The 23,221-nt window shown below is 38.1% G+C and overlaps 1 protein-coding gene across 2 annotated transcripts in view; it reads right to left on the bottom strand.

Moving 5' to 3' along the window:
- SZT2 (SZT2 subunit of KICSTOR complex) overlaps positions 1 to 23,221 on the bottom strand; it is a 3,556,133-nt gene that overhangs the window by 3,336,633 nt on the left and 196,279 nt on the right. The window lies entirely within an intron of this gene.

The following is a 23,221-nucleotide window of genomic DNA, read 5'->3' as shown; positions in this document are numbered from 1 at the left end:
GGCAAAATAATGGGGTGTCACGAATTTCTGAGCGGGCCCTTCAATTCCTGATTTTTTTTTTAAGTTATGACAGATGTGATGATCAGCTTCATGAGGCAGGCAGTGCCTGTCTGTCGGACTCGGACACGAGAACCTAATGTTTCTTCAGAAGTAATGGTGCTGTCAAATCAGTTAAGTTATATTTGTTTGTTTTTTTTTTTTTTTTTTTTTTTTTTAATGTTACTGCCATACCTCTCATCTTGTTAGAAAAAGAAATTTGGACAATGGTGCAACAAATGCCCCAAAATAGGGATGATTTTTAAATACTGCTCTTACAAACTTTGACAGAATAACTGGTTTTACATTAACATGAATTTTCTGAAGGGTATGAAGACAAACTCAAATATCTACCAATATTTCCTGACTTCAGACTTTAATGATTTGCCAGACGGACCAAAAATACAATGCAAAAATCTGGACATTATTGTCATGGCAAATGTTTTGGGCATTACTGCTAGCAGGGTACTCGTACATGTTTTACAGTAACCCTACATACCTCTCAACTGTCCCTAATTTTGAATCAGTTTTTAGCTCTGTCCCTCTTAATCCCTGCTAAAACTAACTTTTGGACATTAAATCTGTGTTAACCTATGAGCTGCTGCAGTCCATCGGGAAGATCAACTAGATTTCAACAACATTTAGTACCTCTTATAGTGTGCTTTTTCTGGGATTCCCCATGCACTTGTTGCCGCATGGATGGAATACACACTGCGATCAGGGAGCAGCCGGTCACAGATCAGCCAGGTAAGGCAAAGCAGCAGCAATTGGATGGTATTAATGGACTTGACATGTTATTTCTTGGGAAATCCTCCAAGCCGCGCTCGTTTCAGACATGCACTAGTATACCATAAAGTACAGATGTCATTGTGATCAAAGTTCCAGAGCTACTTTTGGCTCTTGTGTGTCCCAGTTTAGCCAACACTTTCCAGTGACGTCTCGGAACAGCTCCAGTTACTGCTGCTTGGTCTAGGAAGATCCTTTTATGAAATCATCACTTCCCACCCCAACATATTACTGTCAGATGAAGCCTTCACTGAAGGCAGATGTAAATAGTTACAACCTGTAACAGAGCTGAGGCACTGTTAGTGCCCCACCTACATGGGCGCACAACTTACTGCACCAGAGGCACACAAAAATATTCTGAGTGGGATCTGGACAAGGATTCAAGGGACCATTACCAAAGGCAAACTAAATCTCTTTACTTGACAAGAGACAGATTCCATGTGAGGAAGATGCAGAATTCTTGAATTCCTAATGAAAGGTCCCTGAAATTCAGAGGCATTGCTGAGGAGGCTACAGTATCTTGCTTGCTCTGCCTTTGTGACTGTCCATGACAAAATATGTTATTTTCTGACATAACTGAGGGAGCAGATCAAATCATTAAACAGTTTCAGATATTACAGTTAGTTACAGAGACCTTTTTTTTTTTTTAGAAAATACACATTTTATACACAAAAGATTACAATTAGATTGCTGCTGGTCACAGCCAAGTTATTAAAGTGATTGAGATGTGGAAGGCAACAAATTTATCCCAACCCAAGACCAAGAGCAAACCTCTTTATGCAGGACAGCCGTTATATGTAATAAAGTCACCCCGAAGCAAAACTAACTACCCGCCATGAAAATTACTTTACCACCACATTGCAACTGCATAACTACGTCAGTAAAGCGAGTACCTTAAGTTAACAGGGCTTTAGATGGTACTTTTCTCTGTCAACACTGTAGAACTTTAATTTTATTAGGGCTGGAGCCTGGCCTGAAAGGAAAATAAGCCGAAACCGTTTTGGTATTTGGTAACCAAAGCAAAGGTAATCTAGTAGCATCCGATAACTATTTATTGGTAATGGCATACTAATGTGAAGAGTTCTTACATCTTCTTTGCTAAACTTCTTTCCACACAAATTGAATTTCTTGTCTCTGGAGTACAGATATAATAGCAGCTTTAAACTGCAATAAGCAACTTGCTGTTTGTTTAAGAAATATAAACCATGAGACATTTGTTTTACTACTAGAAAGGAGATTTGTCTTTTGCCATCTTGCAACTACAGTAACATGGTGGTTTAGATCCAGTACTAGTTTTAGGCTCTGCTTTCACACTAAGATTTTACTTTAGTTTGCCAATTATTTTGTTTTAGGATGACAGTGACTTTGGATGTGCTTGGAAACTGGTTGATGAACTGCCAAAATTGCGGGCATTCATTTTTTTCTTTTTGAAAGGATTTGTGTTTTGTGAGATTATAACACTGCTCTGACAGTGACTGGGATGGTCTTTAGGAAATGTGTTGTGCTCGTGGTTAGTGAATGTAGTTTTGTAACACAGTCTCACCTTCTTCCTTTGCAGTCGTATTGCCATTACATCAAGGTCTACTGTACTTCTCAAATGTCCCTGATATTTACTCAAATTTTAGCTCTATCCTGGTTAATCCTGTTTAAAACTGCTGACATTTGGAGAAAAGGTGAATAAATCTTAATAAGTAATGACAATAATTTGAGTTATACAGACTTACTGTATTTCAGAAAATACTATATTCACATTCTGCTGCTATTCTGTCAATATCTCAAGTTAATAATCCTGCACTACTATTTTAAAACAGTCATGTAACACAACCAAGTAGGCAAGTAATATTATAATACCACAAACGAGAAGGACAACAGACAATAGAAGAAAAACTTTAATCGATCTTAGCGTCTTGGCGTTTGTGGTATTATAATATTTTAAAACAGTCCCATGATAATACCACTCAATCTCTCAGAGCAAGAAATCTCTGGACAAAAGAAGCCAAACATAATGGTGGGAACAAAGGTCCAAAAATAGGGACAGGACAGATTTTAAATATTGCTCATGTAAAGTCAGATAGTTGCTAGAATAATTTGCATTAGTATACATTTTCTGAGGGATACGAAGTCTAAAATTCAAATGTTTGCCATTGTTTATTTTTTAGTGATTTCAAGCTTCATGTTGGTATCCCACAATGCCATTGGAGTGGGTGGGGTTACAATTCTGTATGCAAATTGTACGTTAATCAGCATCCCGATTTTTGGCCAGTTGCACCTACTTTTCATGGGCCTTTGTCTGGATTTTTGATGTTTCTAGATTGAGAAGTATGACATTAACTAAGCTAAGAACTGCTGATTAATTAACACAAACAGCACACAAAATTCCTAAAGGCCTACTTAGTCCGTCAAAAATTTTCAGATCAATTTCTTACTGAATATGCACAAGCAATTCTCAGGACATGTCCTATAGCTCCCCTGTACCCTTATGTTCAAGCTCATACATTCTTAATATCACATTATTAATTCTGACCCTCCAGGTTGAGCTGGAAGCTTGCTTCATGGTTTTATCACTCCTTAGATGCAGATAATCATCTTGAATTTACTCTTGGGCCTTTGAAAGTATGACTTCTTATTTTCATGCAGTTTATTTTCTCTGTATGAAATACACTACCTACACCCCTGTTTACTGCACATTAGGATGCTTGAAGTCTACTGTATCTGCTCCTTTTCTTCTTTGCTACAACAAACTAGACTCATTTTAGTTTTCTTTTTTCCATTTCAGCTGGCTGTGGAGTATTAGTATCTATAAGTGGGGTGCCACACATTACAGAGTTACGGAACAGGCCACTTTCAAATAGATTTATGCCAGGACTGGAAATGAAGTTGAGTGCATACATCATTCGGGGAGTTAAAACTCAGTCCTGAATAAGAAGATTGCTGGACAAGCCTGCTAGGATCTGGACTATCTCACTTAACATAAATTTGCTTGTTGGATAAGGTAGGACACAACATGACAATCTGATGCATTATTTAAACACCTATCTCTCTCTATCCCTCTCATTCCCTCTCTCTGTATATACATACATACAAATGTGTGTGTGTGTATGCATGTGTGAATGCATATCACATATGCACATATATACACATATTGAATATACATATAGGAAAGCTTATAAAAATGGGCAAGGATAACTCATCAACCAGCTTGCTAGCTACATGTGCATCAAATCTGCACCATGCATGGGGAAAAAGCTAGTGCAGCTCACCTAGACTTCACATTTAGTGATGCATCCCTTTCTCCTTCACAAACTACTAAATGCACATTTCCCTTCTTAATGCCTTTTCAAGATGATGGCAAACTATAAAACATGGAAATCCTCTACAAACAAAAAAATATAACAATAAATCAATATAAAAATATTGAACATCAGAGACACACTCCCAACTCAAATACAGCACAATTGTGCAAGAACTTACTGTAACAGAATATACCCTACTTGATCACTGTTGCAGCATTCCTTGCAATAGGGATATCCTGCTGAGGATAGCTGTATGCCTGGCCAGCATAACAAAGTTAGGTCCTTCAATGTGCTTTATGTGAAATGTATTATCTACATCTGAGGCATAACGCACATAAGTGACATATGACCAACAAATCCTCAGAACCGAATTGCCTCATAAGAACAGAAGCAGCAAACGAGGAACAGAAGAAAGATGGTACATGTGCAACCAGAAAGAAAAGAAAAGAAGACCCCTCAGCCAGAGGGAGAAAAAAAAAACAGGGAAAACGAGCAAGGGACCGAATGCTGCTAATTACATTACCTACTGTTATGTTAAGTTCTTACACAACCATACTATGTCTTTCATTAACCACTGTCGCAGTATTCCCTACAATACGGACAGTACTAGAGCTAATGTAAAGAATTGGAGAAGGAAGAAGGAACTGAGTAACCTGCCAAAATCCATGGAGGATGCAGCTAGCAAAACTTGTTCTGGCCCTAGAAATCACATCTAAATAGTATGGCTTATTAAAAAATAAGCACAGAAAACCAAGACCAGCTTCCAAAATGAATCTGACATTGAAACCTTTAAAAAAAAAGCTCAAGAAGAGGCAACCACCTATTAGAATGAGCACCGAGGAAGGATGTTGGTTGCCATGAAAAGAATAACAAAAGGAAATGGCCTTAGAAATCCAAGAAGAAATGGATTGCTTAGAAACTGCCAAAACCAATTTCCTGTCCTGAAAAGAAAGTAAAAGTTGGTCAGATTTCCTAACATCTCTAGTCTTGTCAAAATAATATATGAGATGTCTATGCAAATCCAAAGAATGGAGAATTCCCTCAAAGACACATAATTGACTACTATAGGCATAAAAGGAGAATTATTTCTAAGAGAGATACGTGTTGCGGAAAACCAGAAAAAGAGGAAATGACATAAGGGTCTAAAGCTCACAGACTCTTGGCAGAAGTCAGAGCCATCAACAAGACAGTTGTCCAGGTACAGAATTTTAAAGAGAAAGAAACTACCGTCTCAGGAGGTGGCTGAGTTAATTTTTCAAGAACAATGTTCAGGTCCCAAGAAGGAGGCATGAGTTTTTTGAAGGCCTAATATGAAAGATACCTTTTGAGAAACTGTTTAACCTCAAACATACAGGACAGTGGTGGATCCAGAGGCAGACAAACAAAAATGGCGACAATTGAGCTTTAACAGAAGAGAATGCCAGACCAAACCTGAGCAACTTACACAAATAAGAAAGAACAGGAATATTAGGGGAGGTAGTTGGGAAACCAGGCTTGAGTACCAGGAACTTTACTGGCAATTGAGACTGGACTCCAGCAGGTTTCCCGGCTTGAATGAAAACATCAATATTAATAGTGTTTTGAAACTAAGGCAAGCTCGTTTATAGAGTTGAACAAATACTTACACTGGTTTTAAGGTGTACAGCAGAACAAAGTCCTGTTTTATTTTACTTTAGAATACACATTTGATTATATTAGTGCAGGTAGTAGGTGTACAATTGTTTTAGACTATAATAGTGGTACAGCACACTCTTAGAAGAATATTTTATTAGACTTTTGGTGTGATTTTTATGTTTATGGTTACATGCACCTTTAATGTCATTGGTTTGTGTGTTAAGAGGTTATTTTTATTTTTTTATTTTCATTTTAAAACTATGACATTGCAATAACATTTATATTCATGTATAAATTTTTAAATAAGTATTTGTTCTACAAAGACTTTACAGACTTTAAACTTCTTGTTTACAAGAAAGGATTTTACTATTAGTAGTTTGAGCCTAATTGGTTGCATTTTAAAAATGTGTTTTAATGGTCTGTGGATTTAATTAATGAGGTCATGTGATACTTGAGATGTATATTTAAAGCTTAGAAGCGAAGCATTTATTTGTTTCACCTTGATAAAGCTCGGTATTAACCGAACAAAAGCACTTGGTTTACGTTGGTTCCAATAAAAGCTTTGTTACAACAGTTTCATTGTTTGGGATTCAGCACGCATTGTGTTCCAGTTATATTTGTTACTGATTTTCCGGGTCCTGTGGTGCCGGACTTGTTTATTTCTTCGAAAGAACAGGAATAGCTACTAAAAGAGGGTACTGTTCCTTGTTGTGACACAAGGAAGAAAGTATTTTCTACTTATGCAACAAAAAATGTTCTAGTAGTGGGTTTTCTGGCCTCCTGCAAAACATGAAGCACATTATCAGAAAACTGGTGACTAAAAGGAATCAATCCTGATTACCCACAGGGTCAGTTGCAGGTTGAGAAAATGAATTAGCCCTTTTCCTATGTGAATGGAAACATCCTGTGGGATAACTTCCAATGACTGGGTTCCCCTTCTTTTTCATTCAGCCAGCGGCAATGTTGTCTGGGCCAAAAGGGAGCCACTAACAAGATTTTGGGCTTGTCACACACAATCTTATGTAGGAACTTCATTTGGAACTTCATTAATTTAACATTTAAAATCACATTTAATATGATTACTTCTTATATATTGACATGACTACTTTTGATATATATAATTAATCAAGTCCGTCTAGTGCTTAAATGAATTGATACAGTCAATATATACTTTGTGTGTCAAGCAAGATGTTTATATGCGGTCACATTCGTATTTGATGTATTACTAATGGTGTAAAATTGCATAGATGTAACTTTTTGTTGCAACCAAACCACTGTTTGACAGATTTTTGGTGTAGCGCCTTTAAGAAATGTTATTTTATTTGGCGCCAAAAAGTTAATTTAAATGGATTGAATGCTTACATCTGTAGTTCTGAAGAAGACCATTGTGATTTGGTTGAAAGCGCTAAACTGCTCTCAGCGTTTTGCTTGTCCTAGTGTACTATGTCAGTAAGTTTTTTGTTTTTTACTTCAGTGTTTGTCGTATGTATCGTTCGTTTCTGGCGTTATGTGGATTAAACTTGTGGTTTAAAGAACTAGAGTGGAGTCTATTGGAACTGTTTCGCTTATTGGTTGGTACCGGAGTTGTACGAGTGGTATGTAGGAACTTTGGCAACAGAGGAAGAAGACAATGTGCATACAGGAACATCCCTTTTCAAGGAACAGACATGGCATCCAACTTGTAAGCCTTGGCACTTGGCACTCTGGAACAGAACTTGTGGAGTTACCTTTTCTGAGGGAAAGAAAAAAAAAAAAGTTATTCGAGAAGAACCCACCAATATATAATGTTTAGGAACATCTCTGTATGAGGCATCCACTCATGAGGATCTGCTCAAACTGTCTACCACTACACTGTATTCTGATGGGATACAGACCAACTGAAGAATCAAGTGATGCCGAATGGCAAAAATCCCATGTTTTGAGGGATAATCTGCAAAGGGTTCATGTTGATTAACTGAAGGCAAATCATAAAACATTCAGTAAAGGTGCCTTTGGCAGACATTATATCAATTTTTTTACAAGGAGGCAAGCTGCCTTGCACCGCCCCATTGTGAAGGGCATCTCCCTACACCCACTGGACTTATATATACCAACTCCAGGTTGCGCAACGGTGGAGAAAAAAGCAAACTCCACTGCTGGCAAAAGTTTTGGCAAACAGCACTCATTCCTTTTACATTCACAGTAAGACTTTGTTCTGCCCTGTTTATTTATGTACCACATGACAGTGGTATCGTCTGATGCAGCCCCTTGGGACTGTAAATCACAGCTCCCCTGGAATTGGGGTAATATCCGTTTCAGGTACACACCCTCATTGTTTAATGCATACATGTACAAATGTACACATATATTCATGTAAATAAGACACACACACACACACACAGTCTGGAACAGTGAACAATTAATGCGGGGGGGGGGGGCCTTAACACTTACCTGCAACCTGGATGAAACACAGCTGTAGTTGTACTTGTAACAAGGTAAGAAACCTTACACTGCTATAGTGTGAGATCAAAGCTGGTAAGAGAAAATTCAAAGTGGAAAGGGATAATGATGAAACAGGGGGGAAGCTCAAGAAACAAGGAGAGACTAGGATTTTGGGTGCAGGCCTTTAAGGGGAACAACAATAATCATAATGAATATTATATCCATAAAGTAGCATAAAGTATCCAAAGAACTAAGCCAACATGAGACTGGAGAAAGGAGATACTGACAATAAGGATGACTGCAATTATAACAACACTATAGACAATAAGCAAAAGGGGTCTGTTATTTATTGGAGAAAACTGGCAAAGGAACCAAGGTACTGGGAGCAAGTAACTAGATAGGGAAAGATGACAGAATGGGAAGACACCAATAATTTGTTTGGACTGCAGGTTAGAGATTGCCTTCCCTATCAAGGATTGATATCAGAGTACAGGTAAAGAGAAAGAACTAGGAGGACTCTAAATGAAAGACCCGCACTGTTAGAGTTTTTAGTAGAAGTTAGAACATAGGCTGCCATTAAAAAAAATAGTAGACCATATAAAATATTGCATGATAACTATAAGAATCAATCACAGGAGATTAGAAAGGGTTGGGAAGAGAGACTGGATAAGCAGTTCACAAAGAAACAATGGGAGGATATATGTGTATCTCCCAAATATGTAACAAAACCCGGAGTATTTAGGACTTTTGCTTGGAAATGTTTACATAAATATTTTTGTACGCCAAGTAAACTAGAGAATTTTTCCTCAGGTAGACAGCAAATGTTGGAGTTGTGACGGGGAAGAAAGAGGTAATAGGAAACATATATTCTGGGGTGGAGTGAGTTGACGGACTTTAAGGATTCCCTGCAGGATGCACTGTCAGTGATGCTGGGTGGGTGGATTGGTGTGATGAGGGAGATGTTTTTTCTTAGCTCTGATAAAGAACTGGAACTGCCTAGACATGGTAAGGCCTTGCTGTATCTAATTATGGTGGCTGCCAAAAAACAATTACTAGAAAATGGAAATCACAATCTAAACCAATTATACTAGAAGTAGTGAATATAGTAACAGAGATAAAACAACTGGAACTGAGATCTTTAGAAAAGGGTAGGAGTAAACTACAGAGAAAAAATGGGAATTGTGAGAACAATACATATAGGGGAGGAATGAGGTTTAAAAGAAGGCAGGACTTAAAATGAGCTATGTAATGTCTGAAAATGATTGGGTAGATTATAAGTGGTGTGTAATGTTTGCAGCTAGGAGTGTTTCAGTATGGTTTGTGATGTAAAATGCTTGCAACTAGAACTGTATTCAGTGTGGTTTCTTTTCATTTATATATATGTATGACTGCCTCAGATTAATGAAAATGTTAATTCTACAAGATGTTTTGGGGAATTTTAGAAGAATAAGGATGTCACCTTCTGACTGCTCAAGGATGAAATAAATTGTGACAGAGAACAGGATTATTTCAAAAGGGAATAATTTGTTGACTTGGAAATGTGCCAAGATGATGTTCAGCATTCACCTCTCAGACAGCCTAAAAAGGTGTTCAGACTGAATCGGAATAAGGTAACCAGCAGTCTAGAGTCAATGCCAACTGAGTTATGGAACTTGATGGGAACGCTTGATATCTACAAGAAAAGGCTTGAAGCTGCTATTACTGATGATGCAGAATGCCTGCAAGGCCAGAAGGAGGTGTTGGAACTCTGCAGACAAGTAGAAGAGCTACAGGAAAATATATGAGAAATAAGCAAATTAATACTCATCCTAGTGGGGTGGAGGATAAGACAAAAAAGAGAAATTTAAAGTTAAATGTAGCTTGGAGACAAAAGAGGAAAGTGACTTGCTGGGTTATGTGACAGGTAAAATGGCCTACGGGACTGATTTTACCAAGGACTATATGAGCATTGCATTGGCAAAATGCTTGTCACTATGAGAAAGGAAGTCAGATAAAGAAAGCCCAGGCTAACAAATATAAAGTTTTCAACTTGATGCAATAAAAAGCAGGTAAAAATTGGAAGTGGCACAAAGAACGGTGTTTGTGGGCCAACATTATTTGGAGGTGACTTTTATGAGCCATTCTCTATATCTGGATGTGATGGAGTGTAAATATAAAGGTCTGAAGTTCACGCTGTTGCTTTTGCTATAAAGATATTTTGGAATACAAAAGTATTGGGTGTACCAATATGACACAATTAAAGATGTAACCAGTGAGACTGACACAGATGAAAATGTAGCAAGTGGGAAAGTCATGACTGATCTGAATCACTGATAACATCAAAAAACTGGAGAATAAGTGCAAAACAAAGTTTGGTTCAACAGTGTTTGTCTTACTTGCAACAGAGAAACCATGAACGGGAAGGCTAGACAGACTGAGAAGAGTAAAACTGGCTCGTAGTTTAAGTAACTGCAAGACTGTTTGTTTACACTGTGATAGTAACACTAAAAATGAGCTGTCAGGCAGCAGTATACTTTTCAAAGAAGATAAAATAAACTCATTATTGCAAGGAAGAACACAGAGTTCAAAGAGTTCAACCAATACACCACAGATAGCTGTTAAAAAATAACTTCTTTGAGCTGGGTCTTCTCAGCAGAGGTTAACCAACTCCCCTTGACCTCTCTTTTTGGAAAGGTGTCTCAGGATGGGACAATACTATAAGACATACATTTCTCACAAACCATCCCAAACAAATACTCCTCTCCCCTGGATCAGACTGAGGTTTCCTGCTTCCGAGCCTGAGAGTCCTATCTTCGGACTTGTCAATCAAATTCAAGTTGACAATGACCTTTCTGGAAAATTCCATGATCTAATCCCTTCAATAACCAATTAAGATAGTGTCTGTGTGTAGCTAGTCATCATCCATACAGAAAAATAAAACTAATGTTATTCAGTAAAACAATTACTTTCAACCAGAGAAAAAGGTCACTGTTTACACTCTATAGTTAGCTGCAACTCCAGAGCAAAATACTTTACAAGTCCTTTGCAATTTTTTTTCATAAAACCATTTACAACATTTCTGTTTTACATATCTGCTGCATTTTTCAAAGAAAATCATAGCAGCAAACTTTATATACTTTTTATACATTCCAAAGCCTTGTTACTAAACACACTTGAATGCTTTTAAAAAGAAGTTATGTACTCACCATAATGATCCCTCTGTGTTGTCAGTCTTCATTTATCCTTGACAGATTGGTTCAGTTCCAATCTCAGAAATGTCTCTGCCATTACTACAGCCAAAAACTGTCAAGCTTCACCTCTACCTAAAATCCCTCTCTCCTAATTACGTCAGATCAAGTTTGCAGAAAATCTGTAAATATTTTAAAACACAGATACATCTATACAAATATAAATAAATATACACACACACACACACACACACACACACACACACACACACACACACACACACACACACACACACACACACACACACACGCACGCACACACACGCATGCACACACACGCATGCACACACACGCATGCACACACACGCATGCACACACACGCATGCACACACACACGCACGCACACATGAAGTAAGCCACATAGAAACCTTATCCACTGTATTTGGGTAGCATAACAGTTCAGGCTCATGTGATCCATTCCACCAAAAACTTTGAGGACGAGGGAAGGAGGAGGGAAGTCGAGGATAAATGAAGATCGACAACACAGATGGAATGCTATGGCGAGTACATAACTTCCTTTATCTGATGATGTTGATCTTCATTTTCTCTTTGACAAATGGGACACAGTCTCCAGCTACCTAAAAACTTGGGTGGACTCACAGAAGGATATTCCTAAGCACCATCAAGCCAAAAGATGATCTTCCCCTAGACTAGACACCAAGTCCATTTTGTAATGAGTAATAAAGGTATGGGGAGAAGCCCAAGTAGCTGCTGCACATATGTCATCTATTGAAGCTCTAGACTGGAAGACTGTTGACATGGCTACAGACCTTGTAGAATGTGCTGGTTTAAGCAAGATTAGCTTGTTTTTATCATAAATGAAATAAATACAATCTTTCAGCCACTTAAGAGGGTAGTCTTGCTGACTGCCTTGCTCAACTTTGCAGTAGAAAAAGACAGTTGACTTGATTGTCTTATGGTTTTTGTTCTGTGAAGATAAATAGGTAATTGTCTATGGATGTCTAGTAAATGTAGAATGCATTCCCCTTTGTTAGGATGATTAGGGAAGAAAATCAATAAATTAATAGTCTGGTTGATATTAGCCTCTGACACTACCTTGGGCAGGAAGGAGGGGATTTGCTCGTAAATATATCCTATCCTTGTGGAAGACAAGGTAAGGAGGTTCAGATAAGGCCTGGATTTCCGAAATTCTTCTGGCTGAAGGAATGGCTACCAAAAAGAGTGTCGTTCAAGATAGAGACTTCAGATAACATTCCATAGAGGGTTCAAAAGGGGAATTATATTACCGCCTGCAGTACTAAATTCAAATCTCAAGGAAGAGTTATATCTTTATATGGGGGTTTTAACAAAAGAGTCCCCCTCAAGAACAATTTATAAAGCCTGCGAGAGGCTAAAGAACTTTCTTCTAAACCATTGTGAACATTAGAAATCACAGCCAATAGTAGTTTGATGGTGGATGAAGCAGCCTCAGCATTGAACACAGAGGCTAAGAAATCTAAAACATGCTCAGTTGAAGGAGAGAGAGGGTCAAGTTGCTTTTCATGAGCCCAAATTTTATATCTCTTCTACTTATTTAAATACAGTTTTCTAGTAGAAGGTTCATAAGCTGATAAGAGAATGTAACATACTGGACAGGACATATCAGGATGCCTGACAACTAGTGGAAATACAGGAACCATGCAGCCAGCTTGAGGTTCAAAATATTTGGGTGAACAAGGCCGTCTAGATGGGACAGGAGATCTGGCACTTGGTCCAGAATCCAAGCTTGATGAATCCAGTGAGTCCAAAAAAAGGGGAAACCAAATCTGTCAGGGCAAAAAGGGGGCAATGATTATTACTGTACTCTTCAACCTGTTTGCTTTCTGTAAGAATTTGGGGATTAGAGGCATTGGGGGAAAAGCATACAGTAGACCAAGGGGCCAATCGTGGCGGACAGTGTCCCTGGGTGACCTTCCTGGAGGGGGAACAAGGGTGAAATAACTGCTGCATTTGTTGTTTAGGGGAGCTGCAAACAGACTGCAGCAAGGTTAACCCCAATGACAGAATATCATCTTCGCCACTTCTGGATTGAGGGACCATTCATGAGGCTGAAGGATGTATCTGTTTGGCTCGTCTGCAATCACACTGGAACTCCCCGGAATGTGCGTTGCTATTAGAAAATGGTTGGAAGAGGTTGCCCACTGCCACACTCTTGAGGGCTTCTTGATAAAGGGAATAAGACTTAGTTCCTCCCTGTTTGTTGCTGTACCAAACCACTGACATACTGTCCACTAGAATTGCAATGGTCACCTGAGTAAGAGCAGTCTGACAGGCCTGCAATGCAAAAAGCACTGCTCTTATCTCCATGACACTGACGTGCAAATTGGCCTTTAGTGGGGACCAAGCGTCTTGGATCGTCTTAACCAGATAATGTCCCCCACCCCATCTGTGAGGTGTCCGTGGTCACAATGGCCATTGGTTCTGGAAAAACAAAGGGATGACCATGAAAAATCTGTTCAGAATGCATCCACCAAAAAAGGTCCATTCTGCAATGATTGGTGATCAAGATTTGGTCTGACACTGGGTGATGAAGGACAGACCACTGGGAAGTTAGCAGCCATTGCAGAACTCTTGTATATAATGTGGCTAACGGGGTTAGAGTTAAGGAAGCTGCCATGGATCCTAGAGCTTGCAAGACTAATTGCGATGGAACTTTCTTCCTGAGAATTAACTTTTGAAACTGAACCACAATTCTCTGGTGTCATTCTAGAGGAAAAGATGCTATCATCGTTTGAGTACTCAGTACTGCCCCTATGAATTTTTTATGTGTCAGGGTTAAATGTGTCTTTTCTAGACTGACGGTAATCCCCAGATGGGCAGAGGTGTGGAGGGTGTAGTCTCTGGCTACTATTATTTGATGCTTGGTCAACGCAGTTATGAGCCAGTTGTCCAAGTATGGAAAAACTCAGTACTGCCATGCATTTGGTGAACACCTTGGGGGCTGTGGCGAGTCCAAAGGGCAGTACTCTGTACTGATGAGGACCGACTCCCAGCCGAAAGTGGAGGAACCTTCTGGAGCGTTTGTCCATTTTTACATGGGGAATATGTATCCTGAAGGTCTGTTGAGCACATCTAGTCATCTTTCTTTAGAAAGGGGAGACTAGACTATATCATGACCACCCAGAATTTTGTTTGTGAAACGATTTATTCAGCACACTGTGTTAGATTTTATTAATATTAGTCTGAAATTAATTATGTTGTAAATATGCTGAAAGAAAAGGCTTGCTTAAATGCAGAAACAGAGTTTAGTAATATGTGATCAGCAGTCATACTAAATGACCATGGCTTGGAAAAGGAATCTGCTGAATGGACATTTTTCCCTTACAGACTCAAACAGGATGTATGCAAGAACAAAAATGCAAAATCTGCTTTTAAAGAACACTGACATGCTTTTCTGCATATAAAAAATGGACACAATATGTTTCCTAAAACAACAGGATATGTTTATGACACTGTGACAATGTGTTCTCAGAAATATGTTTTTCTGCATGAAAAACAGGATATGGCACAAGAACAGGTGTTTTTATACAAAGATCCAAATAAAATACAGGATGTTCACACTGTCAGAAAAGCTGATCTCTGACAATGTGTTTTCTCAAAAATATGTTTTTCTGCATAAAAAACAGGATATGCTTATCAGCATTGGCACAAGAACATATGTTCATATACACAGATCCAAATAGAATACAGAACAATGCGTTTCCTCAAAAATATGTTTTTCTACATGGACATCAGGACACTGTTACAGGATATTCACACTGTCAGAAAAGCTGGTCTCTTACAAGACATTGTTAAACAAGGAAGCTTAGTATTGTTTCTACAGGACTAAAACTGTATATAAAGAGCTGTATAAATCCAGTTATGTTAGAGGTATGGTAGGGACTCATGTGTCCCAAGGTAAATGTTATATCTCTCACATCATCTGTACTATATGAGAAGTAAAGTTGGAACAGTACTTTTAAGCTGCAACGGTTGTCCAGTTTGATTTATTATAAAAGTTATTTGTTACTGCTCTCTAAAGTTGATACTGCAAAGTATATTCTCTCATCAGTGTATATTCTGCAAGTTTCTGCATGCAACAGACTGTGAATGCAAATATAACCAGACTTTGAATTTTAGCAGAATCCAGCCAGCAAGACTGAGTGTCTTAAGAACACTTCAAATCCATCCCACAGCAAGAAGCAGCAAGCAGAGAGAGCTCAAAATATTTTTTCAATGGCGAGGCAGCTGAGTGACTAGCTCAATGTAATTTTTTTAATTGCAAGCTAGCCTGCATTTGAACCTACAATCTGCAATTCAAACACAGGAGGAGTGATGGTAAGCCCTGCAGAGGGTCACTTCAGTCAAATTGCAGTAACTAACATTTGTACGTATGTGTAAATCCTAAACAGAAGTATTCCAGTTTATGCAGCTTGCAGTAGTAAAGTTTTTTAGACGTCTACAATCTGGAGTGAGACTAGTTCAAGAAATTTGCAGTGCCATAAATTCTTCAAGAAAAGGTGAATGCCCACTAGCACAGTAGTCCGCTGCCTGTTGTGCTTTCCCAGCTTCTCAAGTGACTTTGAAAAATTTCCAGCCATCTGCAACAACAGCCTGATCACCTGTTTTCTTGCTCACTGGTAAGACTTTTTTCTACGTCACATTTTTTAGTATGGTTGCTATTCGACAGTTTGGATATTAAACAGTCTGGATATTAGATTAGACAGTATGGATATTTTCATGCATAATTTAAGCAAATGTAAAAAATTGCTATGTTGGTATACACAGCACATTAGTAAATGTAAAACCTTATTAGGGCAGGTTGATAGTAAGGCATTATGCAAATGTATTACAATATTTGACTGGTATCTCAAAGAAAACCATGTGAAATATGACAAATGTTTATTGTGTGATTCAACAAAAACTGCATTTTGTGTATTATGTCATAAAAAATATTGCATCATATTGCGAAAAAAATAGACTGTAAAGACAGATCTGAAGAATCAACTAAGGGTAAAGTGTTTCCATTACATTCTGATGTTGAACAGTTATATCCTGTCACCACATGCGAGTCAAATCAGTTACTGATAGAACCCCTAGTACATTTTGTTACAAAGGAATGTAGTAAACTTCTAAAAGACAGACACAATGAGTTCAGGAAGCTTAGACAAGTTATAGATACATCTTTTCAAAAGTGCACAGGAGTTTCAAATTCAGCAGAAAAGCTTACTAAAGAATGTCAGAAAGACCATGCAACATTACTGAAACTTCAACAGCAGTTGCAGGATAAAGGAAATAAATTAGCTGAACTGACAGAGACTGGGAACTTCCTGCATACACAGTTAATCTGTGCAAAAGAAATATATTTTATAATATGTTTATGTTTTGAAAATGGTTAAACATACATGGTAGGATGGTAGGATCTGATGTCTGGACAAATCATTCTTAAATGTTTTACTTTCATTCAGTTAAAGCAAGACATCTATCAGTACTACAGTAAAGTAAAGCATATGAATGCCATTCATTAGCATAGTCAAAAGGTAAACAAAACTGTTCTAGTGTATTATAATATATAAATTAAATAAAAATAGATGAGTAAAAATTTAAAGTCACAAGACATGACATGCTTGTATAAAGATATACATATACAAGACAGACATGCATGTGTGTTCTTTTCATCTAGAGTACAAATGTTACAATACACAAGAATAACAGGCAGACAACAGCAAATATAAATAATATAAATATAAATGTGTTGGTTAAACTAATATCTATTTTGTTTTTTACAATTTGTTTATAATTATATAGTAACACCAAACAGTTAAAGTTCTGAATTTTAAAAAGAAAATCACAGATGGTATTATTCAAACAGTTTTTGTAAAATTAATGACAGGACAGTTAAATAGTTAAATACATTAAAAAAAAATACTGAAATCCATGTAAGGTAATTGTAAAATAATGTCTATTTATGTTATATAAATGCATAGTTATGCAAATCACAATCACATTAAAGGAAAAATGCTAAAAGAATTAACTATAGTTTATAGAGTATAAAATGTGAGCTCAGACCTTCCTAGACTGAATTAATAGTTACAGGAAATGCTGGAAAGATAAGATAAACAACAAGACTTATTGCCAGATAAGTAGCTTGAGTTTTTCTAAAGCATCATTGTTATTAAAACATAATTGTTAGAATGTTTACAGGCAACACTATTTGGTAATTGTAATAAAATGCCACAATTATGCATAGATGTCACTCATAATCTGTTTGCAAGTAAATGTTAAAAGAGAAGAAAAAACACAGTTGCATCAAGTACAGCCAGCAAATGGGCTATAGTATATATACAGTTCAAATCAATCGTGCAGGAGGGTGTAAATACCTACTAGAGGTAATATACAGTGAAAGCTTTATTTAGTAACCTAATAAAATAAATGTATAACCAAAGTGTTGGGCTGACATACATTCTATTCTCACAGCATAGGGCAGGTAAACAGTTTTGAAGTACTACAGGGGGAGGGGTACTTTCTCAGTTTTACACTGACTGTATAAGGGGGAAGGGCACTTTCTCAGTTTTACACTGACTGTATAAGCAGTACTGCACAAGGGTCTGAAATAAAGTTACAAAGAAAATAAACAAGGGTCTGAAATAAAGCTACAGAAAAAATAAACAACAAGGGTCTGAAATAAAGCTATAGAAAAAATAAACAACAAGGGTCTGAAATAAAACTACAGAAAAAATAAACAAGGGTCTGAAATAAAGCTACATAAAAATAAATAATAAGGGTCTAAAATAAAGCTAGAGGAAAAATATCTCATTCCTTCTTGACAATACTCTTTTAGGGAGAGGAAAAAACAGGTATTAGTGTATTAGAAATACTGGTAAACTGGATTAAACCTGACAGGGTAAGATATTTTACAAGTTGTTAATAGCTATCATAAAGGTTATTATTGTATTATTTAGTATTAAATTGCATTTACAACCTGTTAAATTGTAAAGCTATACAAGAGATGGTTTAAAAAACAAGAGATGCTTTAAAATTGCTTTATTAAAGCTATACAAAGAGAATAAAGATAAATGTTTCTAATAGCAAGAATGGTCACTATTTCAATATGTTTTTGACAAAACAATGTTGGTATAAAAAAGCATGATGTAGTTTAAAATAACAGGACATATGATTTATTATCTAAGCCCAGTTCAGTATTTTACCAAGATGTTAATGGGCAGTTCAAAGACATGACCACAATGTTATGGTTAAAATGACATTAAAATTGTGTGTTTTCAGTAGTGTATAAATGCTTGCAGTAGCACATGGTTACTGTCTCTTGTAGTTAATTCAACAGTTGCAAAGAGTTAATGGAACAGTTCTAAGTCATAAATTAAATTCTGTGATTGCAAAAGAATAAATTGATCAAGTTAAAAAAAATAACATTAAAGCAGACACAGCTCATAACTGATAAAATATTTTCACAGAATGGTCTGCCAAAGAAAAAAAATGTTAAATACATTCAGTTTTGGTAGTAATACTTAATATCATTGTATTAACTATGTAAAATTGCATTTTGACTTGTATCAATAGAAGACTATAGGTTTGTTTCTTAATGTGTTTTCTATATAAAATGTTTTGAGTATGTTTAAAAACAGAGGGAATTGTTAGATTTTATTAATATTAGTCTGAAATTAATTATGTTGTAAATATGCTGAAAGAAAAGGCTTGCTTAAATGCAGAAACAGAGTTTAGTAATATGTGATCGGCAGTCATACTAAATGACCATGGCTTGGAAAAGGAATCTGCTGAATGAACATTTTCCCTTACAGACAAAACAGGATGTATGCAAGAGCAAAAATACAAAATCTGCTTTTAAAGAATGGACATTTTTCCCTTACAGACTCAAACAGGATGTATGCAAGAACAAAAATGCAAAATCTGCTTTTAAAGAACAATGACATGCTTTTCTGCATATAAAAAATGGACACAATATGTTTCCTAAAATAACAGGATGGACACAATATGTTTCCTAAAACAACAGGATATGTTTATGACACTGTGACAATGTGTTTTCTCAGAAATATGTTTTTCTGCATGAAAAACAGGATATGGCACAAGAACAGGTGTTTTTATACAAAGATCCAAATAAAATACAGGATGTTCACACTGTCAGAAAAGCTGATCTCTGACAATGTGTTTTCTCAAAAATATGTTTTTCTGCATAAAAAACAGGATATGCTTATCAGCATTGGCACAAGAACATATGTTCATATACACAGATCCAAATAGAATACAGAACAATGTGTTTCCTCAAAAATATGTTTTTCTACATGGACATCAGGACACTGTTACAGGATATTCACACTGTCAGAAAAGCTGGTCTCTTACAAGACATTGTTAAACAAGTAAGCTTAGTATTGTTTCTACAGGACTAAAAGTGTATATAAAGAGCTGTATAAATCCAGTTATGTTAGAGGTATGGTAGGGACTCATGTGTCCCAAGGTAAATGTTATATCTCTCACATCATCTGTACTATATGAGAAGTAAAGTTGGAACAGTACTTTTAAGCTGCAAAGGTTGTCCAGTTTGATTTATTGTAAAAGTTATTTGTTACTGCTCTCTAAAGTTGATGCTGCAAAGTATATTCTCTCATCAGTGTATATTCTGCAAGTTTCTGCATGCAACAGACTGTGAATGGAAATATAACCAGACTTTGAATTTTAGCAGAATCCAGCCAGCAAGACTGAGTGTCTTAAGAACACTTCAAATCCATCCCACAGCAAGAAGCAGCAAGCAGTAAGCAGAGAGAGCTCAAAATATTTTTTCAATGGCGAGGCAGCTGAGTGACTAGCTCCATATAATTTTTTCACACTGAGATCTAGAAGAGGTCTCCAGTCCTCTGTCTTTTTTGGTACTAAAATAAATCTTGAGTAGGTCCCGTAACTTCTTTGTCTGGCAAGACTTGCTAGATGACTCATTTGTCCAGCAATTTCTGAATTTATTGCACTGCTGCATCCCTCTTATTGGGTGGAACATCAGGGGCTTTCTTTTGAACGGGGGGAGGTTGAGAAAAGGGAATGATATAATCTCTGGATATGATCCATTGCACCCAGAAATCTTTTGTTAAATTTAGTCAGGTGTTTAGGTGCAAGAAAAAGCATCTCCAGACTGTCTCCACTGGTGGACAATTGGGTTCCCTTCAAGAATGCTGAAAAGGCTTGTTTGAGAAAGAATCACTGAAGCCCTGATTTTGCGGACCCCCCACCACCACCACGAGGATGGAGTTTCTCATTTTGGTCCCCCCCCTTCCCCTGGGGGAACTCTCTCCACATGTGTCTTGGAAAGGATTTCTTGAACCACATTTTTCCACCACTCTTCTGATTCCTAGAAAAGGATCTTTGAGGGGGGGGGGTGGAGAAACGTACACCCACAGCAGAAATGGTCTTACCATCCATCTTGCACCTGGAGAAGGTCTTTTACTTTAGGCCAAACAAAGAAGTTCTGTCAAAAGCAACACTGATGAAAGAAGACTTGAATGGTTCCGCAGTGTCACATAAGCTCATCCAGGCATGTCTCCTTATGGCTACGCCTGCACCCGCTGCTGCAGATGTCCCTTCGGCTGTATGAGTGATCAGCCTCATGGACAAACTGGACACAGACTCCAGGGTGGCTAACTGGGAAGCCAGTTTCTCTAGGACTCCCTCAGCTACAGCTCCTGCCAGGATGTCTGACAACACCTTAATCAGATCCTGTTGGAGTCTGGTGAAATGTGCCAAAACATTCAAGGACCTTATGGCAAAGGTTGATGAAGCATAAACCCACTTCCCAAACCTGTCCATGACCCAAAACTCTCTACTGGGCAGATGGACAGAACAACTCTCTTCAGCAAGTTCCTTTTTTGTGGCTGCCGCTATGACCATAGCATCTACCCCCAATCCCTTAGGGTTGTCTTCTGGATCAGAAAGAATCTTGTCTGGCCCTTTGGGGATGGGCTCGATGGAGTCCACACCCAGTAGAAAATCAACTGGATGAGTTCATCAGTGGGTGGAATCACCCAAGAGGTAGATAGGTGGGTGCTGAAAGCCTGCAAATAAATAGATTCCTTAGAGGAAGGGTTTTGGGACTTCCAGCCACCCCTCTGTTTTAAAATTTCCAAGATCTCTCCAAATGAGACATCTTCAGGGGTAACAGTGGGAACCCTTCCCCTCATCAAAATCTGTGCGTTTGACTGATTCCTGGGGGAAATCCAAGTGCTTCATCTTGAACTTCTTCTTCTGAGGGACCTCGTCAGGGAGATAATTTGGGGAGGTATCAGAGGATGACAGTACCTATGCCTGTGACACCTGAGGTTTCAGCATCCACTGTCTCAGTGGAGAGGCAGTAGGAATAACAGAACTAGGGCAAGGAACCTATCCCGAGAAGGAAGGCACTGACAGGGTCTCTACAAGAGAGAGGGCCCGCTACATAGCCTCAAAGGCTGGTCCTCCTGAAGAGGGAAGGAAGCCCAGAACTGAGAAGGACAGCTTCAGAACCGGGGTCACGCCCCGCTCCGAAGAACCAACTCCCGAGACCGAAGCCTGAGTCGAACTAACTCAAGCCACAGCTCTGAGAACCAGAGATGGCTCTGAAAAACCTGGAGTCAAAACCTGTCCCCCCAGAACCAGAAGGGTAGCCACAGCCCTGGGAACTCTCCAGTTCAGAAACAACCAAAGAGCTCAGGGTAAATACCGGCTCCGAAGAAGTGAGCAGCTCTGAAGCCGATACAGTGAGTGCCAGAAGTTCTGGAATAGAGGACTCTTGAGATCTCTGAGGAGGTTAGAGGAGTAGTAGTTAATGGTGTAAAAGAAGGGTTCCTATTAGATGACTGAAGACACATTCTTTCAAATGCGTCTTGATCTAACTTGAAAAGACAAAAAGGCAAAATGACGAAGCGGCATATAAGCGAATTCTTTCCCTGGGAAAGAAATCACTTGGCCACGTCCATTACTTTGCCGTTTTCATCACTGTAGTGCGATCTCGGGGTTGGTATATTTAAGTATGGGGGCGAAGCCCCCCACTTTATGTTATGTTTTAAGTGTATTTTTTTTTTTGGAACAGCGATTTTTTTTCCCTTGGGAAAAAAAAATCACTGTTCTAAGCGTTTGAGTTTGTAAGCTTTTGCTTAGATGGGGTCGATAAATCATCGTTCACTTTTCTAAGTGTTTGATGGTTTAATATAGACCCATAAAGAAGTGTTGGCACCAATACCCAAAGAGGTCAGTACCGAAGAGCGACCTGAAATCCCTCTAGCCCAAGTTCTTATTTACTAGCCTCTCCACGCTGAGTTCTTAAAGGCTTTTGGTGGAATGGACGGACGACATGGAAGGGGATTTAGGCCTCTGCAAAATTACCTCTGGGAGTTCACCAATAAAGGGATCAACAGGAGAGTAGGTAGTTCTAGGTATTTTAGTCTTCCCCAGTGAAGCAGAAGTCACTTTCTGTACTGAGGCCTTCAATGTCAAATGGCTCAAAACTGCAATAGATGCCGGAATGCACTTCAGCACCAGAATATCAAAAGCAGAGGCCTTCAGTTCTGTGGGAACTGTCGGAGCAGAGGTCTTCAATTTTTGGGGTATTGTACCGACATGGAGGTCAGGACTGAAAGACTTCTTTTCTTCAATTTTTCAGCAGAGGAGGAGGAACATGGAGAAGAAACATCTGTCTTGGCTTTATCTCCAGTGGATAAGGCTTCACCAAAGGCTGAAAGGAGATGTCCTTTTAAAATAAGTTTATTCCGCCTTTCCACTAAAGCACTGTGGCTGAAGGCATGGCATATGCTGCAATCTTCCTGTAAATGTTGAGAGCCAAAACAATATACACACATTAAATTAAAATCT

This window comes from Protopterus annectens, chromosome 10.part0 (assembly GCF_019279795.1).
Source record: "Protopterus annectens isolate FY-2018-M chromosome 10.part0, PAN1.0, whole genome shotgun sequence".
NCBI classification, from domain to species: domain Eukaryota; kingdom Metazoa; phylum Chordata; order Ceratodontiformes; family Protopteridae; genus Protopterus; species Protopterus annectens.
Note: the sequence above shows the minus strand (reverse complement) of the source record. Positions and strands in the feature narration are given on the sequence as shown.